Source organism: Lepisosteus platostomus, chromosome 9 (genome assembly GCF_059453375.1).
Source record: "Lepisosteus platostomus isolate fLepPlt1 chromosome 9, fLepPlt1.hap1, whole genome shotgun sequence".
Lineage (NCBI taxonomy): Eukaryota > Metazoa > Chordata > Actinopteri > Semionotiformes > Lepisosteidae > Lepisosteus > Lepisosteus platostomus.
The window spans coordinates 25010491-25030176 of NC_142619.1; the positions used below are offsets into that span (position 1 = coordinate 25010491).

The following is a 19686-nucleotide window of genomic DNA, read 5'->3' on the forward strand; positions in this document are numbered from 1 at the left end:
TGTTGTAGATCTGCTTGTATGTTTAGGATCACTGTCTTGCTACATGGCCCTCTTTCAGCTCAGCTTCAGCTGGTGAATGAATGGCCTGACATTCTCCTCTGGAATTTGCTGATACAACACCAAATGTAAGGTTATGTTAATAACGGCAAGCTGCCTGAGTCCTGAGGCAGCAAACCAACCCGAAACCATGATATTCCTACCACCATACTTGGCAGTTGGTTTGAGATTTCATTGTTGGAAAGCAGTGTTATGTTGACTCAAACTAGTAATTAATTTCACTATGTCTAGTGAGAGGACAGCCCACCTATGTAACAAACCTTCAGAGGTTTGAGTCAGAGAGCATCTCAGGATGTGTTCAAATACAAAACCTGCTTGATGCTTTGTTCCTGTTCAGAGATTTAACATTAAGGAATGTGCAATTACAGCTTTGAGTGTTAACGGAAGGAAGATAACAGTAAATCCACAGTCAGACCTGAAAAATCAAATGTTGAATCTATACTCCAGTACGCCTTGTGTGTGTTAAAGAATCCCAGGCTAGATGTTTTAATAAATTTCCTACTGCAAATACTGAGCCAAGGGAGCAGCTTTAAATGTTAAGCAGAGGAAGATAACGGTAAATCCATAGTCAGGCCTGAACAATCAAATGTTGAATCTATAACTCCTGCTGTGTGTTGAGGAATCCCAGTCTTCTTGTTTTGCTAAATTTCTTAATAATTGCATAATCTGTAGCAGGGGAGTCATTGCAAGTTACGGTGTGATACAAACCTACAACAACTCGTCTGCCACACAGAAATCATTATTCTTTAGACACGCATTACATGTTTGCATGCAAGCCAAAAAAGATCTATTTAAAGCATTTACCCATTATCTGTTCACATGATGGCACTGGTTTTTTTTTTCACCTCACCAGCTGTTATTCAATTACAAGTGAGCTCCCAATGCTTAGTCTAACAAGTCATCTACGGAGCTACTGCCCTCTAGCCCTTTGATTCACATAGCAGAACTGTTCAACTGCACACCGGAGCTTACCGATTCCCAGAACAACTGCACGGACTCAGTCAGAGTCGGATTATCCTCAAAACATTTTACAGGAGAGGAAAGTCTAAATATTTACTCAAGAGATAACTTCCAAAACCTGTGCCCTCACTTTTGAACTGCCGGCTGCTGCCATCATTTCATAACAGTACTCCAGAAGAGATAAATTTCGTGCTAATCTCAGCTGGACGGTTATTTTGTGGAGATTTCCACAAGCACTACCGTGGGACTCAGTCCTTCAAATTGCATCATCTCACTTCTGCCAGGTAAGCATCTCTCAGCATTGCCTTAATTTGTTATCTTCCAGAGGAGTGCCATTTTGACAAATAGTATAAAACACCTGTGATGGCTTATGCAATAAATCTGCTACAGCTCAAGAAAGGCAGGATTGTAAAATACTTTGTTGGAAACAATGGTGAATGCCAAAACGTGACTTGGGAGACGCCTCCCAGATTACCCAAGTCTGGATATAATTTGGGAGGGTTTAAAATGAGAAAAGGAAGCCCTGACTGCTGATATTCATTGTGTCACAGGCAGCTGGTATTCTCTAAAACCTGTAATAATCTAGTTTTATTTATCAAATTCTTCATCTGCCCAGTCTTGACTGAACATGCTAGGTTTATAGCTAACATATCTGCACATAATTTACTTTAAGTACTTAATGGGAGGTTCTAATTTAAAAAAAATATCACCTGGAACTATGCACAGTATTGGCAAAAGTGGAAGAGAGTTCTTGGTCATATGCAAGGCAACAATGCTTCTACATATTGAGTGGATAACTGTATATGACTACGGATTTATATGATGGAGTCCCTGGAAGTAAACTGACTGTGATCCATTTTGCTGGGATCGCTTAAGTAAGGCCAACATGTGTTAAAAGGTGTTTTATCTATAGCATCTGAGCTGTGATGTTTCCATTTCCTAGAAATCCCTTATACAGGAATGGGGTACTGCTGCTTTATGGAAAGAATGCACCACAATATTAAAGTATTAAATCCATTCTCTTGACATTGATATGTATGGCCTTAGAATAAGCAGCACTCTTCAAAACATAGGTTTCAAGTCTGTGTAATATTGCTCTCCATCCTCCAATGAATGGAAAAATGTGTTGATTTAGTGCATTCAGGGTTTAGAGAATGGTATTGTTCTTATTTGCTTTAAGCATTACATTTTCCAGTTTGCTTTAGAATAAACATTATTGCTAGATGCTTTTCTAGGAAGGCCTTCTGGAAAAATCTCCTCAAGATCAGAAATAAAACTCACTTTTCTAAAGTATACAGTACTTCTGTATTCCTTTTAACTGCATCTCTGCATTTACTATTTTAGTTTAGTTAGACCAGTTCTATTAAAAAAGGAGTGTTTCCATTTATCACATCTTTGCAGCTTGCTAACAATTTGCTTTAGGGCATCATTGTACTCTACACATGGGCAAGACTGTGTGAAAACAGATTTATTAGTCAACAGAAATGGAAAATAAAATCAAGGAGTGTGGGTGAGAGGAAATTTAATCCACTTGGTTACGGAGCATGCAGAATTAAATTTTCATATCTGGTAATTAAGCAATTCAATCCAATCAATCCAATCCAATCATGAGGCAGCCGCTATCATGCCATCTTTCCTTTAATAGGGTTTTAGAGGTTACTTTGAAAGATCTGTCTGATCTGATCTGATTTTTAAATGTTATTTCAAAATGATCACACCCGCCCCCATTAAGCATCTCCCTATGTAGTCCTTGGGAACTCACAGACATAATAAATTGGAATATAAACTGCATCTAGTGGAGCAAAACTTGCATGCGTTATTTTTCTTTTTTTATACAACAGAAACAGTGCTGATTTTCTTCTTTACATTATTATATTTTTAAAGGAACAAGTAATAGGTTTATTCCATGCTGAAAAAAAGAAGAAAGAGAACACAACGTTTTGGCTGTGGAGCCTTCTTCAGGTGTGAGAGAGACAGGGCAGTAGGCAAAGGTAAAGTAGCGGGAGAACAAAGGTTGGGAGGGAGGAGGAGTGAGAGGCGGGAGCAGGGGACAGAAAGAGAGGCCAATCAAGAGGTGTGAAGTCAGAATGGGTGCAGAGAGGTGTGAAATGAAACTTCCAATGAATGGAGAAAATTTAAAAGAATAGTAGTCTGTCGTTAAGAGAAGGGAGAATGTGTGATCCTAGCTGCAGAATAATTTTGGTTTCGGTGGTCTTTCTGATGTATGAGTTCGGAAAACCGTCTTTGAGAACACAGATGGAGAAATTAGAGTGGTCGTGGCCGTCAGAGGTGAAATGAGAAACAATGGGAAAAATGAGAAAAAAAAGAGAAAAATATAAACAGTATATTTTTAAATACTGTTTTAGAATAATTTTTGAATTGGGAGTACCAAAGTGGTTTACACTGTAGAAACACCTTCTTAGATTTGTTGTCAAGATTTACTGGCTTGTTAGAATATTATTATAAGAAATCATTTTTGCAAACGTTTAATTAAAAGCACACCTGTTCCAGTTTTGAATTGATTGATTCAATGTGTCACTGTAAACTAAAACAACAGTTTGAGCAGTTTTGATTATTCTTCAACTTATTTAATGACATATAGAATATGAAGTTGTTTCCTGTTCAGACTGTTATCTTCCATATCATAAAACTACTCCAGATAAAAAAAAAATATTGTAACGCAACGGGGGCTCAGGCGGGCGCCCTTGCCGCATCTGGTCGGCCCCATCCCGACTGGAGGCTCGAACCCGGGACTTCCGCGTCTCTCTGCAGCGACCTAGCCCCGTGAGCTAAAGAGAGATCTCTCCACAGCCCAGTAGCTGTGGTCCTGCTATCACAGGGAAGGGCGGTGACGTCACCCGCTCTGGTACGCCGGCTCTTACACACAGTGCTTGTCGGCCGTAAGCGTTACACTCTCCCCCGCTTAAATCGCCGTCCCCGGCGAAGGGCTATCCCGCCCCACTTCTGACACCAATGTAACGCAACGGGGGCTCAGGCGGGCGCCCTTGCCGCATCTGGTCGGCCCCATCCCGACTGGAGGCTCGAACCCGGGACTTCCGCGTCTCTCTGCAGCGACCTAGCCCCGTGAGCTAAAGAGAGATCTCTCTTTAGCTCACGGGGCTAGGTCGCTGCAGAGAGACGCGGAAGTCCTGGGTTCGAGCCCCGGACGGTGCAGGGGCCGACCTAATGCGGCAAGGGCGCCCGCCTGAGCCCCCGTTGCGTTACATTGGTGTCAGAAGTGGGGCGGGATAGCCCTTCGCCGGGGACGTTGCGTTACATTGGTGTCAGAGCGGGGTGGGATAGCCCTTCGCCGGGGACGGCGATTTAAGCGGGGAAGAGTGTAACGCTTACGGCCGACAGGCACTGTGTAAGAGCCGGCGTACCAGAGCGGGTGACGTCACCGCCCTTCCCTGTGATAGCAGGACCACAGCTACTGGGCTGTAGAGAGATCTCTCTTTGGCTCACGGGGCTAGGTCGCTGCAGAGAGACGCGGAAGTCCCGGGTTCGAGCCTCCAGTCGGGATGGGGCCGACCAGATGCGGCAAGGGCGCCCGCCTGAGCCCCCGTTGCGTTACAATATTGAAAATATTAAAAAGACTCTGAAGCAGGTTTTCTATCAGAGAAGCCCATCAGTGCAACTCACCTGCTCTAACAAATGACTTTCAGCGTATGTACAGCTCTAATCTGCTTGTAATCTATTGTATATACAATTCTCCAAAGCTTTGAGATATACCAGATAATGCTGTGAGCTGACTAAGGTATAGTTAACTTAGCAGAGAGGAAAAGAAGCATTACAGAATTTCAAATTAAATCCATCCATCCATTTTTTGACCACTTTTATCCAGTACAAAGTTAGAGAGGGGCCGGAGGCTACCCTAGCAAGCAACGGGTGCTTGACAGGGACACCTTAAACAGGACGTCAGTCCATCGCTGGGCACACATACTGTAGACACACACTCACACCTGGGCCACTTTCCACAGAAGCCAGTTAACCTACCAATATATCTGAACTGTGGAAGTAAATCGAAGCACCATTGCAAACAAGTTGAGAAACTCCACCCTTAGAAACCGATCCCAGGGTCCCAGCGCTGTGCCACCCAGCATGTAAAATGACTCACAAATCTTAAAAGAAAACATAAAACATTATATATGACTATAACATGGTGTGCAATAGAGTGTAATTCAGAAAAAAGTACATGTAGAGTCTTAAGCAAAGACTAACAATTTTAGGAAAGCAAACTATAAAGGGATGAGACAGAATTAATTAATTGAAAATGAATAGGAAAATAAGGTATTGGCAGAAAAACTGAGAACTGCATCAGCAACAGAAGAACAAGTATACAATGTTAATTCCACACTGAAAAGTACCTTCTTCGGGCATCAGTAGAAAGTGGAGCAATTTAAAGATATTCACAGATTAGTCATGTAAGTAAATTAGTCAAAAAAAGTGGCTAAATTCAGAAAAATACAATAAAGTGCTTTATAAAAATAATAGGAGAACAACTAATTAAAATAAGAAAATTGAATTCCACACAGTCCAGAAAACTATTAGAAAGGCTGAGAAAGAGCGAAAAATAGTATTTTAATGGTGTCCAAAATTGGAATGAAGGTTGAATCCTGTAGTATCACAGCAAAGGAACATGAGCTACATATCTCAGAAATCATCATACAAAAAACAGGAAAGGGTACTGGGTACTGGTTGATCTATTAAATTAATGCTTGTGATTAACTGGTAACATGCTTTAGATGGAGGAGACAGCTTACTGGTATTGGGAACTCTCAAATAAATCACTTTCTGCCAATTGTCCTTGAAGGAATAAAATCAGGTCTCTTTCATCAGTCACTTAGGACAGGTGTAATACTCTGTGACTAGAGAATTGCACATGTAATACTAATCTCTCCATAAATGGAGACAAAATATTATGTTATTACAGACCAAAAAAGCCTTACTTGCATCACCCTAGAGGGCCATGATTTCAAAGTTCCACGTAAAAGGTTAATTTTTATATGGAAGGCTGCAGGCCTCCAAGGCAATGCATATTTTTGGATTAAGAATCGATAAGACAACAAGGAGCACAGATTAGGAGGGAATGCTGAGATTGGGGTTATGTAATTAGCAGAATGAATAAGTGGCCAGCACTAGGCCCATTGCTCTTCCCGATTTAAATCAATTCTCCTGAATCTGACATAATTAGGAAAGTAGAAAACTAATGCAGTGGATACAAAAATAAAAAGAATACCTAACACTTTAGAAGCAGAAAAAAATGAAAAGGATTTAGACAATAATTAAATTAATGAACCACATGGTAGTTGACATTTAATGTTGATATGTTCGAGTTATACACGCAGGTAGCAAAAATATAAATTTTTAATGCAAAGTAGGAAACACTAAACTTGGAAAAGCTCCCAATGAAAAAGACTTAGGTATTTATTTTGACACATATGTTTCCTGCACTAGAGAAGATGGGAAACAATAAAGCTAAACTCAATGTTACGATATACAGTATAATTAAGAAGAATTGAAATCAAGGATATTATATTAAAATTGTATAATGCATAAGTAAACTCTCATTTGGAATATTGTGTACAGGTTTAGGCACCATATTGAAAAAAAAAACACTGATACTCTGGAAATGTTCAAAAGAAGAACAACATTCACAGAATGCACTGCTACTGTTCATTAAAAAATGAATTTTTCTAGTTTTGAAAAGAGAAGACTACAAGGGGACCTCAACAGGAGTCATGACGTCCACCAAATGGACTTCTCCAAGAATCAACAATGAAACATACTAGAGATGAGAAGAATACAGTGGGAATTATATAAGACTAAAACAGGGGGCAGTTCTACTTGACTGGAGCAAGCTACTTGGTCTTTTAAGAAATGTCTGGATCAGAACCTCAGATCAGTCACCTTCCAGAAACCAAATAACCTACAGTAGCTGTGCCTGTGGGATTGCTCTCATTTACTGTATAAGCTTACTTAAGTATATGTCTGTAAATCTTTGCAGTTGTTCATCAGTGCTTAGTAAGAATTCCGTTGTACCAGTACCGGTTACATATGGCAATAAAGTTCAAGTTCAAGTTCAAGATGTTATGGAATCACATCCCAAGTTAAGAATACACAGTACAATATAGTAATAGCAATCGTTTTGTGTATTTGTACACGATGTTCTGAAGACTTAAACTTATTTTTCTCTAAATGTTGGAGAATGGTACAATTCATTTCACATGAAGTAATCTGCATGCTGTGTACAAGATTTGCAATATCCTTGGTTTAAAGTTCCTTTGTTCTCTAGAATGTCTCTTCAGGACCCACACTCTAAACACTTACCAGAAAACTGTAACATGGCATGGTTTATCCCTGACACAGTTAAATGAACTGAATTCTTATTTAAAAAATATCTATCTTAATAGGACGTATCTTTTTAATAACATTAATCACACACTGAAATTCTATTAATGTTAATAACATAAATAGAAACACTATTTTCCTATTGTTTATTTCAGGTCATCGCATCATCAATAATTTCCTGCTTTAGGTCCTCTTACTAACAGAATCCATAGAGTCTTGGTTTGGATTCTTGTTTTTAGCATTTTGAGAAAGACCCAGTACTGAACAACAAGCATAGATTATTGACTGCTGTCCCTCAGAGGTCACTTAGTATATGTCTGCTCATACATTTTATCAGCACATAAGAATGCTGCAGATGCCAGTAAATTCATAACAGTGTTAGTTTACTAACACTAGAGACTGACATACTGTATTACCTTTTGACATTTCCTGGGATTCTTTTCACTCCCTGGGCAATAATATGTGTTCATTTAAAAAGATTTTATGCATTTTTTTCCAGTTTAGTTGGTATTCAATTTATGCACAAAATAGAAAAAATAAAATGTATATAAACTGTTGTCCCAGTTGTAATTAGATTTTACTGTTTTCATTTGTATTGGTATAAGATAGCAGCATCATTGCTTTATGAAGCTGTAAATACATCAAACACTTGATCTTTAAAATAGGACACTGATTTGCTAAATCACAAATTCAAAGAGGTCTCTGTTATATAGACAGGGACATTTCCTGTGTGCAGAAATAAAATTTGCCTCTAAAACTGCCAGTGAGTAATTCATACTTTAATATATACTATCGATTCTTCCATTAAAATGGAACATGTCAACAAGTTGCCCTTGAAACAAAATGTTCTCATTTTGAAAGGGTCAGAATCACAAATAATAAAAACTAGGCATTCCTGTCTAGTTTACCATAGTACTTTTTGTAAAGTTTATTACACAGTAAAATTTCAGATCTGCCCAATGACTATTTATGGAGGCTTTAAACAAGTTATTGTACAGCAGTTATTTCTTTACTTCTGCCACCTAGTGAATGACTGATGTACTGTAGCTCTGTAGAAGGGTTTCCAAAACTGGTGTTTGTGAAACAGGTACAGGATACATAAATTCCCTTTCTTAGTTCTATTTTCATGTAGCAAATAACAAAATTTGTCACTCATTTGTTTATAATGCTTTAAATATTCTAAAATAAAGTACTAAAATATCTCTTAAATATTTTTAACAAGGTATTTTGTATATGGCTTTTCTAAAAAAATGTCCGAAAAGTTTATTTTAAAAGCATAAAACCATTTAATGTTAATATAATAATGATAATAATGATAATAAGAAGTCTTTAAGATCTGACACTGTTTTTACACTCTTCTCACTCAATTAAAATGTCAAACACATCTCAGATGCTTTGGAAAAGAAAGGAAAAGTAAGGAAAAAAATAACTGTCCGGATCTTGAATAATCATACCCTGCAATGTTCCTTTTACTGTGATTCAGTTGAAAAAAATAAAATTTACTATGGCCATATCTGCAAAAGTAATGTAACTGAAAAGTAGTGTGACTGTTAACACAGCTGCAGGGCACTGGGTTTAACTCTGCCATAGCTGCTGGTGTGTAGTGAGTGAAGTTTGCATGTTTTCCCTGTAGTCTTTTGGGTTCTGCGTAGGTTCTCTGGTCTGATCCCAAACACATGCAAGTCAGGATTTGACTAGCTATTCAAAGTGTCCCCACAGACTTGATCCAAATGAGGAACGTGTTTGAGTTCCCCCACTTAATTGCCTACCCATGAGGTGGTTTTGGTGCCTCCAAGTAACCAGTTCAGGTTACCGGTCTACATGAACAGACGGTACCTCGCAGAGAAAAACATTTTTTAAAGCCTTTCTTCAGGGCTTGAAACACCCACAAAATGTAATACTTCACTCTTAATAATAAATAATACTTAACTGTGTTAATTCATAAAAAACATTTTGAAAGCTTTGTTATTTATCATGTAGTTTGTATATGACATGTGGAATGTAAAACAGAAATTGATTTATTTGTTCAACCCAAAAATAAAATGTGAGTAAAACACAGGCTGCCAAACACCACAAATGACACTGAAAAGACAAGTTCTTTTGATCAAAAGATCAGATTTGACATGGGCTGTGCACCAAAGTGCAAATTACACCACATATGATGTTTTCAGTGTGTTTGAAGGGTTGAATTTTTTTAGAATATTAAGATTTTTAAAAGAGATGCAAACTGGAGGGTTTTATTTGCATCCACAGTTTACTGCATAGAATGCAGGACAAAATATTTATTGAATCTATGCATTAATTAGACTTCAATTAATACATTGACAATATACAAATATACCAATATTATTATAGTGTTGACCAGGTAAGTCTTCTCTTTAGCTGTAGTTTGAGGAGCTTTTAAAATAGAAAAAGACTGATTCAATTTTTCTGCTGCCACCACTTCAGATAAGCAAGAAATTACTGTATGTATCAAATGTGAGGCTTACAAAGCCTTGGTTGTTCATGACTAATGCATATCGATCTAGAGTGATGTTTTCTTCGGATAAGGGACAACATATTTTGAATGTATTTTTAAAGATTGCAGGCTGGCAAAAGGAATAATTGCTACAGTTACAGGCAGAGAAACAACAGATTGTTAATTTCTGTAACATAAACAAATAAATAATTACTTGATTTACAAGTAGGAGTGTATGACAGCTTATTTCACCATGAGCCCATTTATGGGAATAAGAGAATATTCCCAGTTTTCCTAAACACAACTAAAACCTGTTAACAATAAAATACTTTCACTGCTTATTTGCTTTATGCTTATTCAATTTATTCTTTCAGATTATGTGCACAGTTGGTTTACCTATAAAGCCTTAGATCAATGGTCGTATGTGGCAAACATCTTCTTAAGCCTGACATATTATTTTGTTTCTCCAGAACTTTAATTCTTTGTACTGTATGTGACTCTGATTCTCTAGACTATGTTTACATGAATTATGTATTTGTTTCTTTCATTGCTTTGATTCAAAAGATGACAGCTCATGTCCTAATTATCTCAACTTAAATGAGTAATTAAAATAGTCTGTATCAAATAGAAAAAAATGATAAGAGCTGCAAAAGTATTGTTATTAGATTAGTATAATATATTATGGCAATATTAATCAATATAAAATAATTATACAATTATACCTTTTTTAATCAGTACATTTAATACAAATCTGATTCTAATCATGTCTTTGAATAGGTAGATGGGACATACCGTACCATATAAATAATGCATAAACTTTAGTTTCGACAGCTCTTGTATTTTCCTATTGTGTCTTTCTTCATCAAAGTTGACAGAAAATGAAAAATAGCAAATTGATCAGTAAACTAAAGGCCAGATAATGTCCCTTTTTTAACGAAGGCAGATCTATAGAAACACTGTTGAGCATTACAAAGGCTTTGCTATTTATTTCCAGAGCTCACGAATCACCATGCACTCTGAACATCTTAACACACAAGGTAATAAGATGTCTTTGATGTCAGGGCTTCAGCATTTAATCCAATGTTAAGGATTTAGCCACCAGAAATTCTGTCTCCTTTGAGAGCTTGATTGATGTTTTTAAACTGGTCTTCCATAGAAGGACATTTCTCAGGTCATTATGGATTAAAAATGCATCATATATTGTGACAGTCAGTCCTACAAATATATCTTTTTGAGCCATCTTAGTGGCTTTGGAATGTCTTGTTCCTAAAATAAATCAAAGGTACAATACAGTTATAAATCTTAAGAATAAATTGTAATATCTAGATATGCACCTTAATAAAATTTAAGGATTCCCTTTTTTCTTTGTATACTTAATATTTTACTTAAAACTTCACATTGTGAATAATTTCCATCCGTTATCTAACCACTTAATTCAATACAGGATCACAGGGGATCCAGCACCTATGCCAACAAGCAGCAAGTGCAAGGCAGGATCAACCCAGGCCTTGCAATGCTGGGGCCCTGGGTTCAATTCTGGACCTGGGGTGCTATCTGTGTGGTCTGTACTGTGTATGTTCTCCCCATGGGTTTCCTCCAGATACAAAAGTACATGTACTGTACTTTTCCTCCTACAATCCAAAGACATAGTTCTGGGAAAATCGACTCTGGTGTGAGAGTGTGTTTGTGTCCTGTGTGTCCCTGGTGATGGACTGATGTGCCATCCATGGTGTATCCTGCCTTGCGCCCATTGCTTGCCGACTCTCGCTCCCCTTTGACTCTGCAATGGAGCAGGTAGAAAATGGATGGATTTAATAAGTGATATCACTGCACCCTCAATACTAAGAAAGCACATAAATTCCAGAAAGCTGTATCTGGCATTAGTTGTCTGCGTTATAATTAAGGCAGGCATTGACTTCAGTCCATTCATAATCACACAAAAGAACATAATTATGATTCAATAGAACAAATGCATGAACTGTACAAGAACGGTACACTGTCCATTGTATTTTTTACATTTAGAGTATTTAAAAATTATTTTCAATTTTAACCAATGTTTTCAACAAGCTGTCTTCCCTTTCCACTGCTCTGACTAATCACAGGCTCTCTTAATTGCTGAAGAACCTTTGAGCCATACAATTTTCATTTAATCAATTTGAAATTAGAAACTTTCAAGATTAAGTAATTAATGGACAAAAAATGTCATACAGTATTACTGCAAAGGCCACAAATAACACCTTTTAATTGGAGTACAATAACTTAAGCACTGAAATAATTTCCCTAAATTAGCGCTTCAGGCTCTCATTTCATTGAAATGCCCCTTGCTTTGTTATACTGGATGCATCTTGTTGATGCCCAGCTAAACATAAAACTGTCACATTACTACTTTGAGCTGTGGTGTAACATTTGTGTTTGCCATACCAGGTGTAAAATAATGACAAACATACAAGAGTTTTGTCTTATAATTGAAAAGGTTGCATTTGTTTTCAGGCTCCCTGATAGGATTACTCCTAATTTTAGTGCTTTCATTTTGCTTTTGAGGTGAACATAGCAGGCCAGTTTACCTAAGGGCATTGACAAGAGGGCAGACTTTGTACGTGTGTACTTTAGCTCAAACAATGATTTGATTAAGCCGTGCTGAGATGGTAGGAAGGGGCCATACAATATAGGACTAATCCAAAAATTATGTGAGCAAATAGCAGGCCTGAAGCTCTAGGGTGACACTATTTATCAAATGACTTCAATAACTCTTTCAGGTGGGTATCTGCACCTGCTGCTGAAATTGAATTGGTCACATTTTTATTAAACAGAAGTGTTTTATTCAGTTTTGCTTCTGGGATCTTGTTTTCTTCATTCATTTAAATTTAAGGAGATTCCGTTTTGTGCTAATGTGTGAGTAATTCACATCTAATTTATAATATTTTATTTATTTGTATTTCCCTGCAGCAGATAGAGCTGTCCTTAGTCCTTGTGTTGTTTGGTGTAGCTGCTGCCATTTGGCAGTGCTTATACTCACTGCCAGAATTGTATAAAACTAGTATAAATCAAGAATTAATGCCTTTCACTTCAGGCAGGTTTCTGTAACAATAAACAGTAAGGTATGGTAAAACGTATTAAAATTGCATAAACAAGACCAAAAAAAGCTAATTAAATGCAAATAATTATTTAATCCCAAATTTACAAACATAAAAATATATTTAAAATAATTCAAAAGGAAATTGTCATAAAATCAAGTGAGGTTACAAGTGAGGGGAAGTTACTGTATCTAGTCTTTCTCATATGATTTCCTGTAAACATTCTTCAGGCCATTTTTCAAGAGATATCATTCAGCTTCAAAAACATGGATGACCATAGATCCCAATAAAATATTTGGTCCAGGTTCCCTGTCCTGATTGAGAACATCAGATGTCATTTTTCCCTATTTTATAGGAAAGGTTGCAAACACAGGTATAAAATACAAATGGGTTGCTTTATTGGTCGAAAACATGCATAAATCTCAACACAAAACATGATAAAAATGTACTAATCCTCTTGTACTAATTGATGTACTGAGAATATTACTTATTCTTAACCACTGTCATTAAAAATACTATTTTGGAGAACTTTCTGATTTAATTTTGTGTGTGGAGGAAATGTGCCGGCACCATCTAGCAGAGCAACAAGCTGCTCTAGGTAAGGGTCATGTGGTTTTTATTTGTGATTAAACATCCTTTCACATAATCAAGCTCCATAACGAGACTGAAAAGATATGTCACAAAATGTGAAAATGGGGCCTGGCTATGTTTATGTGCATACCCACCTTATATATTTGTTAATACTGAACATACTGTATAGACCTTTCCCTCAGTACTTCCTTGAAATGTTCCCATAATTCCCTTGAATGTCATTGCCCATCATTGGAATTTCCAAATCACAGTCCACGTGCCTGACTTCTGCAGAGAGGACCTGCCGCTCAGATGAAGAAAAACTCTGACCTGTACTCTAAAGATGGTGTTTTTTTCTCACTGTAAAGATCCAGTTTTGCAATTAAGTCCAAAAAGAGGACGCCTGGAAGGGAATTTGTACTACTAGGACGAGAGAAGATATTTACAAGCTACTTTAGGAACTGTGCCGAGCCTTTTAATTTGGTGGTGGATAATTGTATTCCAGGAAGACTGAGTTACTGTAAAAGCTAAGAATTGAATCACCGCTGCATATGGTAAAAAGTATTGAGCGAGAAGAATAGTTTTAGACAGCTGCCTTTATAAACAGCAGCCTTCAAATTACTATGTCTAAAAAAATAAAAATGTGGACACACTGCTTGACAGCAAAAACTGAATGTGGAATTTGACTGTTTTCCAAATTAATGCACCCTACAGAGTTCAAATGACAGTTAAAATGATTTTATAACTGTGGGCTTACAGTGACATTAAAATATAAAAGACTTTAAAAAATAATACACTGCTTTTTTACAATTCTTACCTGACATGTCACCATGAGAGACATCTGAATAAAATCCCTTGCTAAATGTATAATTTCCCTGGAGTAAAGTAGTTCTAATGATGTAGTGATTAACTGATTATTAATCGATAAGCATGCATCAATGATATTTATATTTTAATGAAAACAGAATAAAATCACGACAAAACAATAGACAACATTTAATGTATAATATGATATTGTTCTAAGTATTGCAGTAACATGTTGTGCTTTGTCTAATCGTAGACACACCTAATAAGTTCTGAAATGGCTAGAAGTGGTGTAAAATATTTCGCTTTATTCAGTGATTAAGTTTAACAATTAAACCATAAATATTGTATGCAGTTCTCATATTTTCTACACATTAGAATAAAAGCTGTAACTGTGTGATAGAGGCAGTAATCACAGACCTGTTTGCCAAGATATAATTTGTCCTAAGGATGGCCTAAAGAGATATCTTTCAGTAATTCTACTGGGATTTTCAGGTTCTACAGTATGTGCAACAGTGAATTTAGGCTCAGGGAAATAAACCCTGGCAATAAAACTCTATTAGTTGTACAAAGTTTCACCTAGATATTAATTCACAGTATGGAGAACAACAATGATATCAGAACACAAGTCCTCATGTTCATTAAATGAATATGCTGAATATGCAGTACTTACCCACAGTCCTCTGAGGCCGGCTGGTGAAATGGCCTCCAATCCTCCCATTTGTTCCAGAGATTTCTCCACAGGTGACGGGTATCTGTATCAAATGAATAATAATACTGGTCAAGAGGCAAGGAAGAGCTCAAATCATTCTGAATCAACTGTTAATAGCTTATTACTGTATGTTAGCATGTTAATTAAAATTAATATAGAATAAAATGCTGAGCTTTACTTCTTGTTTCCAGTTCATAGAGTTTCTCAATTGCATTCATACAAATTGATGGAAGAATTAGAAGGCTAGTAAATAGTATATGAAGTGAAGTTCTGAGAACCCATCTAGCAGTCCCAGAGAAAAGACAGAACCTGACATTTTGTCTGCTTTTTAAGTATTGAATTCTGATTATTTTGCCAGCTTGGCCACAAATCCTTTCATCTTTTGCTATTTTTTATGAAAGCACCTCGACATTTAGACTCAATGTCCAAGAAAAAAAATAGTAATAAAAAGCATTTCTATGTCGCACTCATGGCTGTCTTTCAGCTAGTTCAAAATAGACCCATTGTTAAACAGAATTACTGCTGGCTCTATATGTAACCTTTGCCTCACCACCACCAGCACAGCTGTGGGGTGAATAAATCTTTCAGCAGGTCAGGGACCTTCAGCGACCAGCTTAGGTAAAAAAAAAAAAGAAGGAACAGAATTTCCTTGGGGATGTGACTGCAGGCCAGGTCCTTGAAGCACTCAGTTCCTTTGTCATATTTGCAGATTCTAACTGATACAGCCGCTGCCTAATACTGTACCTCACAAATGAGACGTACTGAAAATTGTAGCTTTCAAGTGCACATATGGTACTTGGCATTCAAACCATTTAAAGCTAAAGCAAAGACATTCTTCTTCCACCATTTCAAAAAGGCAAAGAGGTGAAAATAGGGGTGCCTTGTAATTATGTAATAAACTGGCTGGTGTAAGTACAAACTAAAATCTTTATTTGTTCTGGGCACTGTACCATTTCCTTAGGAGATCGTGTTTTTCTACATTTATTAGGTAACAGCTTGACCAGACGTATCATCCACTCCCCAGATATGAAGAATCGATGCTGGCCTGTTGCAAAAGGGGGAAGACTCCACAGATGAAGAACAAAGATTAAGTGTATGTGCTAATGCAGAATAGCTTCAATGTACAGACATAAAGACCCCCCCCCCAAAAAAAAGACACACCTCTTGAAATCCAAGAACTGGGGTGCTCTTACTCCAGGCAGTCAGGAAAAGAAGTTGTGTGTAAGTGGACATAACCAACAGACAATGGCCAGCCTGTGTCTGTATTTCTTTGCCAGAATTTCAAAGAGGCATAGTGGTGAAAACAGTAGTGGAACAAGAACAGAGAAGAGGGAGCTGAACGAGGAGAGAGGTTTGTGGAGGTACACGCAGGCCACATATTGGAGTGAAGGAAATAAAGGCTTTGTGATAGGCCAAGTTTGGGGAAGTTATGAACACAGAACCCAAAGGGAACCATGGAAGACATCTGGGTTAACACTTCATTAACATCTAACCAACAGCAAATTTAATGAAGAAAATGTTACAATGAGTTAACCAAAGTCATCAAATGAAGCAGAACAGAATAGGTGAGCAGAATATTGGTATAATACTGTCAAAACAGCAGAAATAGGACTTACTAAAAAAGATCTCAACTGTCTTTGGACCATACAGGCAAACATCATATTGAAACATTCCCTTGCTTAATTTGTGTCACAAAGACATGCCCAGAGAAATCAGTGTACAGTTATTTACAGTGGTAAAGAGACCTCCTAGGTACCTAAAATCATAATTAAAATCTAGTTTAGACTGTTCTTATTTCACACTGTAGCATGTAAACATTTGTTTGAATGCCCTCATCCAGTTATAAACTAAACTCCACAGCACTGGAGAAAAAAGCAACACACAGTTGCCGTAATAGACTTTTGAGGTACGAAGATTCCGGGATTAGCACTATCTACTATTATTTTAATAGTGTTAGACTGAATTTAATCTTATTTCAAAGACTAGAAAAATAGTTACTAAAGACAAAATGAATAACAATGCTAACAATTATCTGAGCTTCTGGCGAAGACCTTTTGATTTTAAAAGGCAGTGAAGAGAAAGGGTCAACACAGAACCTAGAGGTTACTTACAGCTGCTCCAGCCCCATCCAAAGATTAATTAATGAAGCAATCTTTATTACTTGTCTTTCTTATTGAGGTCAAGAGAAAAAAATCTAGGAACTTTCAATGAAAAATAACACTGTATTAATGTGGATCATTCAGAAGCAGTGACATGGAAATAATGTTTCCTCCAAATACAGTAACCTTTTGTAATAAAAGTTTGATAAAAAAACTAATATTGTTTTCTAAATGGAAATTTCTCCCAATTCTCTTTACATCCAGTTTCTTATTTTGAGGTCAGAAGTAGAATTAAAAAAAATAAGATAGACTAAGTACAGCACAGTGGCACAGTGGTTAGCATTGCTGCTTTAAGGCACTTGGGCCCTGGTTTCAATTCTGGACCTGGGGTGCCAACGGTGTGGAATCTGTATGTTCTTCCTGTGTTTGTGTGGGTTTCTTAAGGGTGCTCCTGTTTCCTCCCGTAGTCCAAAAACATACTGTTAAAGTAACTGGCTTCTGAGAAAACTGGCCCTGTTGTGTGTGTGCATTTGTGTCTGTGTCTCTGCTCACTCCTGTCCAAGGTTTATCCCACCTTGAGCCCATTGGTTGAGCTCTGGCTCCCCTGTGTAATGAAATGGACAAACCCATTACAAAATGGATGGATAAATTTAATTCAAGGAAGGACCAAGTTGTATTAGGATCCAGGATTTCTCTCATTGGTCTGATAAGATGTTTTGTGTTGTACCTAATGTAGATAATGAAAAGATCTGCAAATTAATTTAAATATCTGTAAATTACTGCAAATTACTAGGTCTAAAAAAATAGGACTCTTAAATCCTCTAATTGTACATATCTGTCTACACTTCAACTGTTAAAGAGATGTATTTTATTTGTATTAATTTGTATTTGTATTAATTATATTTTAATAAATATTTTTCTTGTGTAAGTTTTGGGGCTCTGTATTCTTGTAACAACATTATTCAGTTTATAATGATACAAGTTAAAACTGTGATAGAAATTCACTCCCATCTCTTCAACTTCTGGATTAGGCATTTAAGCATCCTGAGATTATGTGCACTATAAATTATTATTGCTATAGTCTGTGATATTAAGGTAGTTTGCGGCCAGTGTCAGTAGGGTACCATTTTCCATCACCTTTCCATAAAGAAGCATAATTTCTGTTATTGTGAACAGAAATAATAAGGCCCCCGACCTCTTTAATTTGAAGCTGGCCTTCACACCAGATGCCATTGGCAGTTAATGGTGTGTAGCAAAGATACATTTATTCTTTTTTTCTACAGCTTGCTGGTCAATTAGCTTAATTGCAATTTCTTTCAAATTGACCATGGTGCCTTGCCAGTCACATGTACCATTTGCTTGTTAATTTTAAAATAAGTTAAATGTTTTTGATAATTGGTACTTAAGCTTTTGTTTGCTCCAATAATGAATACATCAATTTGACATACTTCTAGGATGGTTACAAAGAAAAATAAGAATAAAAAACTCAAATTATAAATCTTAGAGGTACTGTATAAAATATTTTTAAGGGTTTGCTATAAAATTGAAAGCTTTTTTTACCTTGATTCCACTTAACGGCATCTAATTTGATTCCATGGAGGAAACCATGCTGCTATCCTTGATTAAAGGGTCTAGTCATTTTTTTTGTTTTGTGTTTCTTTATGTAGAATGTGTTTTAAATATTTTAACAGCTCACCTTTCACTATTCCAACTTTTAAATGAATTCCTAACCAGAAAACATTGTTTTGCATAGGAAATAGGATGAATCTGCAAAACAATAAAGTTCTGTTCATTTTCCTTTTCACAATTAAAATACTTTATTGAAACCATAAACATGCTGTTATTCCCAAACTCTGTCCCCAGCTGTGTGTATCCACTAGATGATAGTTGTAGAGATAACAATTGACAACTGCTTGTTTCAATTATCTTAATGTAACAAAGATGCCTAACTACCTTTGTTTTCAGCTACATGAACATATGTATGAATAAAGTCTGTTTCAGCATATCTTTCCAACAAGATAGCTGAATCTTTATGACTTTTCAGATGTAAAATAATTCTATGCCACAAGAACTTAGATACATTCTTACACTGGCAATAACACGAGCAGATACAAATGTGGTATTGCAAAAGCAAAAGTGTCAGATATGGTAAGTTACTTGCTCTAAAAGAAACTATGCTCTGTCAAGGGAAAACAAATTATTCTGGATCTGTATTTAGCCATATGCAAATTATAAGTTTTTTAAGGGCAGTTAAACTGTTTTTTAATGTTTGATTCATCAAATACAAGAATGTCAAAAGTAAATATGCCTAACCAATAATTAAAAACAATTCCCCGTTGTATGAGGAATACAGTACGAACTGAAACTTCACCTTTCCACTCCCTTACAAGTCAATTTGCTGTGAATGTTTGAGGAAACAAACGGAATATTTCTTTAAGTTATAGCTAGTACAGTATGTTGACTCAGTGTCAAGGGGATTCAAAAACACTTTAGAAATCATTAAAGGTGAAAAAGTAAAGCTTTTAACAATTATTTTACCACTATCATAACATACAGTTCTCTGCAGCTACAGGCAGCAAGTTAACATTTTAACTGCTGTTT

At 36.6% G+C, this 19686-nt stretch overlaps 1 long non-coding RNA gene across 1 annotated transcript; it reads left to right on the plus strand.

The window, feature by feature from the left end:
- Positions 1 to 917: 917 nt before the first annotated feature.
- LOC148654670 (uncharacterized) lies at positions 918 to 19404 on the plus strand. The gene is made up of 2 exons (XR_015941510.1): positions 918 to 1301; positions 15975 to 19404. It is a non-coding gene; the product is annotated as an uncharacterized LOC148654670 (long non-coding RNA).
- Positions 19405 to 19686: the final 282 nt, after the last annotated feature.